We start from the raw sequence: 7,173 nt of genomic DNA on the forward strand, positions 1-7,173 counted from the left end.
CAGACCACGGGACCTGCCTCTTGAGTAACCTATATGCAGGTCAGGAAGCAACAGTTAGAACTGGACATGGAACAACAGACTGGTTCCAAATAGGAAAAGGAGTACATCAAGGCTGTATATTGTCACCCTGCTTATTTAACTTATATGCAGAGTACATCATGAGAAATGCTGGGTTGGAAGCACAAGCTGGAATCAAGATTGCTTGGAGAAATATCAATAACCTCAGATATGCAGATGACACCACCCTTATGGCAGAAAGTGAAGAGGAACTCAAAAGCCTCTTGATGAAAGTGAAAGAGGAGAGTGAAAAGTTGGCTTAAAGCTCAACATTCAGAAAACGAAGATCATGGCATCCGGTCCTATCACTTCATGGCAAATAGATGGGGAAACAGTGGAAACAGTGTCAGACTTTATCTTTTGGGGCTCCAAAATCACTGCAGATGGTGATTGCAGCCATGAAATTGAAAGATGCTTACTCCTTGGAAGGGAAGTTATGACCAACCTAGATAGCATATTCAAAAGCAGAGACATTACTTTGCAAACAATGGTCTGTCTAGTCAAGGCTATGGTTTTTCCAGTGGTCATGTATGCATGTGAGAGTTGGACTGTGAAGAAGGCTGAGCACCGAAGAACTGATGCTTTTGAACTGTGGTGTTGGAGAAGACTCTTGAGAGTCCCTTGGACTGCAAGGAGATCCACCCAGTCCATTCTGAAGGAGATCAGCCCTGGGATTTCTTTGGAAGGAATGATGCTACAGCTGAAACTCCAGTCCTTTGGCCACCTCATGCGAAGAGTTGACTCATTGGAAAAGACTCTGATGCTGGGAGGGATTAGGGGCAGGAGGAAAAGGGGACGACAGAGGATGAGATGGCTGGATGGCATCACCAACTCGATGAACATGAGTATGAGTGAACTCCAGGAGTTGGTGGTGGACAGGGAGGCCTGGAGTGCTGCGATTCATGGGGTCGCAGAGTCGGAGACGACTGAGTGACTGAACTGAACTGAACTGATGGGACTTGATGCCATAGTTTTCTGAATGTTGAGTTTTAAGCCAACTTTTTCTCACTCCTCTTTTACTTTCATCTCAAGGCTCTTTAGTTCTTCTTCATTTCTTGCCAGAAGAATGGTTTCATCTGCGTATCTGAGGTTATTGATATTTCTCCCAGCAATCTTGATTCCAGCGTGTGCTTCTTCCAGCCCAGCGTTTCTCATGATGTACTCTGCATATAAGTTAAATAAACAGGGTGACAATATATAGCCTTGAGGTACTCCTTTTCCTATTTGGAACCAGTCTATTGTTCCATGTCCAGTTCTAACTGTTGCTTCTTGACCTACATACAGATTTCTTAGGAGGCAGGTCAGGTGGTCTGGTATTACCATCTCTTTCAGAATTTCCCACAGTTTGGTGTGATCCACACAGTCAAAGGCTTTGGCATAGTCAATAAAGCAGAAATAGATGTTTTTCTGGAACTCTCTTGCTTTTTCCATGATCCAGTGGATGTTGGCAATTTGATCTCTGATTCCTCTGCCTTTTCTAAAACCAGCTTGAACATCTGGAAGTTCATGGTTCATGTATTGCTGAAGCCTGGCTTGGAGAATTTTGAGCATTACTTTACTAGCATCTGAGATGAGTGCAATTGTATGGTAGTTTGAGCATTCTTTGGCATTGCCTTTCTTTGGGATTGGAATGAAAACTGACATTTTCCAAACCTGTGGCCACTGCTGAGTTTTCCAAATTTGCTGGCACATTGAGTGTAGCACTTTCACAGCATCATCTTTTAGGATTTGAAACACCTTAGCTGGAATTTCATCACCTCCACTAGCTTTGTTTGTAGTGATGCTTCCTCAGGCCCACTTGACTTCGCATTCTATGATGTCTGGCTCTAGATGAGTAATCACACCCTCATGGTCATCTGGGTCATGAAGATATTTTTTGTATAGTTTTTCTATGTATTCTTGCCCCCTTTTCTTAATATCTTCTGCCTCTGTTAGATCCATATCATTTCTGTCCTTTATTGTGCCATTGTTGCATGAAATGTCCCCATGGTATCTCTAATTTTTTGAAAAGATCTCTAGTCTTTCCCATTCTATTTCTTTGCATTGATCTCTGAGGAAAGCTTTCTTATCTCTCCTTGCTATTCTTTGGGACTCTGCATTCAAATGGGTATATCTTTCCTTTCCTCCTTTGCCTTTAGCGTCTCTTCTTTTCTCAGCTATTTGTAAGGCCTTCTTAGACAATCATTTTGCCTTTTTGCATTTCTCTTTCTTGGGTATGGTCTTGATCCCTGTCTCCTGTACAATGTAAGGAACCTCCTTCCATAGTTATTCAGGCATTCTGTTTATCAGATCTAATCCCTTGAATATACTTGTCACTTCCACTGTATAATCATAAGGGATTTGATTTAGATCACACCTGAATGGTGCAGTGGTTTTCTCTACTTTCTTCACTTTACGTCTGAACTTGGCAATAAGGGGTTCATGATCTGAACCACAGTCAGCTCCCGGTCTTGTTTTTGCTGACTTTGGCTGCAAAGAATATAATCAATCTGATTTTGGTGTTGACCATCTGGTGATGTCCATGTGTAGAGTCTTCTCTTATGTTGTTGGAAATGGGTGTTTGCTATGACCACTGTGTTCTCTTGGCAAAACTCTGTTAGCCTTTGACTTGCTTTGTTTTGTACTCCAAGGCCAAATTTGCCTGTTATTCCAGTTATCTCTTGAATTCCTTCTTTTGCATTCCTCTCCACTATGATGAAAAGGACATCTTTTTTGGGTGTTAGTTCTAGACAGTTTTGTAGATCTTCATAGAACCATTCAACTTCAGCTTCTTCAGCATTATTGATTGGGGCATAGACTTGGATTACTGTGATAGTGAATGGTTTGCCTTGGAAACGAACAGAGATCATTCTGTCCTTTTTGAAATTGCACCCAAATACTGCATTTCAGACTCTTTTGTTGGCTATGATGGCTACTCCATTTCTTCTAAGGGATTCTTGCCCACAGTAGTAGATATAATGGCCATCTGAGTTAAATTCACCCATTCCAGTCCATTTTAGTTCATTGATTGAAATACTGCTTAGTCATGCCAAAACATGGATGAGCCTTAAAAAGAAGCCAGACCTGATAGAGCACATATTGCATAATTCAATTTAGGTGAGATGTCTAGTATAGAGAAATCCAGAGGCAGAAATTAGATTAGAAGTTTCCCAGGACTGGAAGAGAGGAGACTTGATAGTGACTACCAGTGGGTGTGGGATTTGTTTCTGGGACGATGAATATATTCTGGATTTAGAATGGTGGTCATTGAGCTGTCTTGTGAAGGTGCTGAAAATGATTGAATTGTATATTTTGAAAGGAAAAGACATAGTATGTTAGTTTTATTTCTATAAAAGTATAAAAAGGAATAAAATAGAAATGGTTGAGTCGAAAATTATAATAACTGAAAGACGTGAAAATAAAGTATAAACAAAAAGAAATTCAAATAGGAAGGCATGAGGAAAGAAGAATAGAGGGCAGTAAAAATACTTTGTATTTTATTAGAAACACTGCTGCACATGCAGAAGTTTCCTGAATAAGTCTTCTTTTTCAGACTTTTCATATGCTATTTCCTCTCCAGTACATTCTTTCTACTCATCTTCCAGGGAAAGCTTAACTCGTGAAGCTCAAATTTTGACTCCAGTAGACAGCATTCCTATCTTCCCTCAGCTGTTAGTCTCTCAGTTTTCTGCATAGCCATAGCTTTTATTATCAATTCTATGAAAGTGGCTCTGTATTTTCAATTTTTATATATTAATCAAGGCATAAACTACCTGGTAGCCCAGACAGTAAGGAATCCTCTTGCCAAGGCAGAAGACACAAGTTCAGTCCCTGGGTTGGGAAGATCCCCTGGAGAATGAAATGGCTACTCACTCCACTATTCTTTCCTGCAGAATTCCATGGACAGAGGAGGCTGGTGTGCTACAGTCCATGGAATCACAAATAGTTGGACACAATTGAGCAACTAACACTAATACTCTACATCAGTAAAGTACAAAAATGTTAAGGATAGAGCTCAATTAATATTTATGTATGCAAAAGTCATGTGACTACACCCAGTTAAGACACAGAAGATTTTAAGCCTCCCAAAAGTCTTCTTGTGCCCTCCAAGCTAGATAATCAAAAGTGAAGTGAATGTGAAAGTCACTCAGTTGTGCCTGACTCTTTGCAACCCCATGGACTACCAACTATAGTCCATCCAATTCTCCAGGCCAGAATACTGGAGTGGGTAGCCTTTCCCTTCTCCAGGGGATCTTTGCAACCCAGGGATCAAACCCAGGTCTCCCACAATGCAGGGATATTCTTTACTAGCTAAGCCACAAGGGAAGCCCAAGTATACTGGAGTAGGTAGCCTATTCCCTCTCCAGCACATCTTCCAGACCCAGGAATCTAACTGGGGTCTCCTGCATTGCAGGTGGATTCTTTACCAACTGAGCTATCAGAGATAAAGATAATCACTATTCTGACCTCTCCCTGAATACATCAGTTATGTCTGTTTTTGAACTTCATATTCTTGAAATCAAATCATGAAATCTGAGTTCTAGCCTGTCTGGATTTCCCATTCAACATCAGTTTGTGAAATTCATCATGTACTTGTATGTAGTGCCAGGTGTTATTTTTCATTGATGTATAGTATTCCAATAAAGATACTGGAATGTGTTTATCCATTCAAATGTTGGTGGCTATATATGTGTGTTTCCACTAGGGGGCTGTCATGAATAAAGTTTCCTGGACACTTCCTACATACTCCTTTTAGTAAACACAAGCACTTATTTCTGTTGGGTATAAACACAGGAGTGGAAGTGTCGGGTTATTGCAGATAACTGTGTTTAGCTTTGGTAGACAGAAACAGTTTTCCAAATTGCTTGGTCTGTTCTATAAAATCCAGAACAATGTGTGAAAGCATGGTTGTTGTCATTGTTAAGTCACTCAGTCACGTGTGACTCTTTGTGACCCCATGGACTGTAGCACGCCAGGTTTCCCTGTCCTTCATTATCTCCTGGAGCTTGCTCAAGCTCATGTCCATTGATTTGGTGTGATGCTATCCAACCATCTTGTCCTCTGTTATCCCCTTATCCTCCTGTCTTCAGTTTTTCCCATCATCAGGGTCTTTTCTAATGAGTCAGCTCTTCCATCAGGTGGCCAAATTACTGGAGCTTCAGCTTCAGCATCAGTCCCTCCGATGAATACTCAGGATTGATTTCCTTTAGTATTGACTGGCTTGATCTCCTTGCAGTCCAAGGGACTCTCAAGAATCTTCTCCAACACCACAGTTCAAAAGCATCAGTTCTTCAGCACTCAGCCTTCTTTATGGTCCAACTCTCACATCCATTCATGACTACTGGAAAAACCATAGCTTTGAGAGCATGGTGCTATGTTTTCATTGCCAGTCTACATAACTTTCTCCTCCCTAAACTATTAGCATCCTGAGGGCACAGACTGTATTCTGTCACCTCTAAGTACTCAGTACACTGTCTGGCATGGAAGAAATAGGAAATAATTCTTGCACAGCCCTATTCTAGAGACCAGCTACCCTTTTCTGCAAAGGGTGAGGTAGTAAATGTTTTAGGCTTCATACAGTCTCTGTCACACTCCTTAACTCTGCCATTTAGCAGTACAGCAGCCATAAATAATATATACATCAATAAATGTAGCTGTGCTCTAATAAAACTTTATTTATAAAAACAGGGGGTGTGTCAGATTTGACCAGAGGTAATTCACCTACCCCTGTGCTATACAACCTTCAGTCCTAGCCTCGTCATTTCTCTGACCTCATCTCCTACCAACATCTCCCTTGCTCACACCAGTCCAGCCACAAAGACCCTCAGAACACTCCCATCCCAGAGTCTCCTCATCTCCAGATCCTCTGCATCTTTCTTCTTATTTCCTCAGAGTGACAACCTCACCTCCTTCAACTCACCAAATGTGCATAATTTCAATGCTTTCTCATCTTATTTCCTTGGTTTATTTTCCTCCATAGCACTTACTGCCATCTAACATATTATGTATCTTACTTCCTATGTCATGTTCCAACTCACTATCATCACTCTTCCTGATCCCACACACTTATACATTAGAGAAGAGATTTCTGACATTTTTCCTTCACTGCTGCATCCCCAGAGCCTGAAACAAAGCCTAGTAGGTAGCAGAAGCATCATATGTATTTGTTGAATGCTTGCAGACACACATGGCTTCTGAACCGGGGCCCATGGTTAGGAAGTCTACTGTTTCGATGCTCTCTCTAATCCTCATGACTGCTGTGGGCCCCAGCAATGCCCTATAGTCATGAAGCTTGAGCATCCAGATAGCAGGAACACAGGGACTGAGAAATGGTCCACACCACAGAGCACAGGCTCAGCAGAGGAGGGGAGGCAATGAGGCACAGTGGGCCACCAAAGTTACATGCAGATTCACATGGGTTATTATGCAATATTATTGTGGTGTTGCTGTTGTTCAGTTGCTAAGTCATGCCCAGCTCTTTTCAACCCCATGGACTATAGCCCATCAGGCTCCTCTGTCCATGGATTTTCCAGGCAAGAATACTGGAATGGGTTGCCATTTCCTTCTCCAGGGATCTTCCCAACCCAGGAATCAAACCTGCATCCCCTGCCTTGGCAGGCAGATTCTTTACCACTGAGCCACCAGGGAAGCCCATATTAGATATAGATAATTACACAGTATCACCAAATTATAAAAATTAGAAGTAGAAAACAGTAATGATGCTAATGAAAACCCTATTTTCATTTGAGATCTTCTTTCCAAATAGGTCAGAGTGTTTTAGTCTGTTTCCCCAAAGTCATTCTCCAAGGGGGAAAAGGTTGATGGGTAAGTTGAAACCCCATTTAGTAGAACGGCAAACTGAGCTATAGAATTAATTGATTGAGCAAAGTCTGGACTACAACTCCAGTCAATCATTCCTTCCACCTTGCCCCTGGGCTGTTCTGGCCCTGCATATACCTTCTGGGGAAAATTCATTGTTCTAACTGTCAAGGACTTCGGAGAAGAAAGCGTCCAGACTCTGAAAACCACTGCATGATATGTATTTTAATTATTCTCTAGAGAATAAGCAATCTGTTGAGAAAGTTCTTAGCTCTTCATGAGATCTTTTCATCATTCCTCAAAAGCTTTAAAAACCCA

This window comes from Bos taurus, chromosome 21 (genome assembly GCF_002263795.3).
Source record: "Bos taurus isolate L1 Dominette 01449 registration number 42190680 breed Hereford chromosome 21, ARS-UCD2.0, whole genome shotgun sequence".
Lineage (NCBI taxonomy): Eukaryota > Metazoa > Chordata > Mammalia > Artiodactyla > Bovidae > Bos > Bos taurus.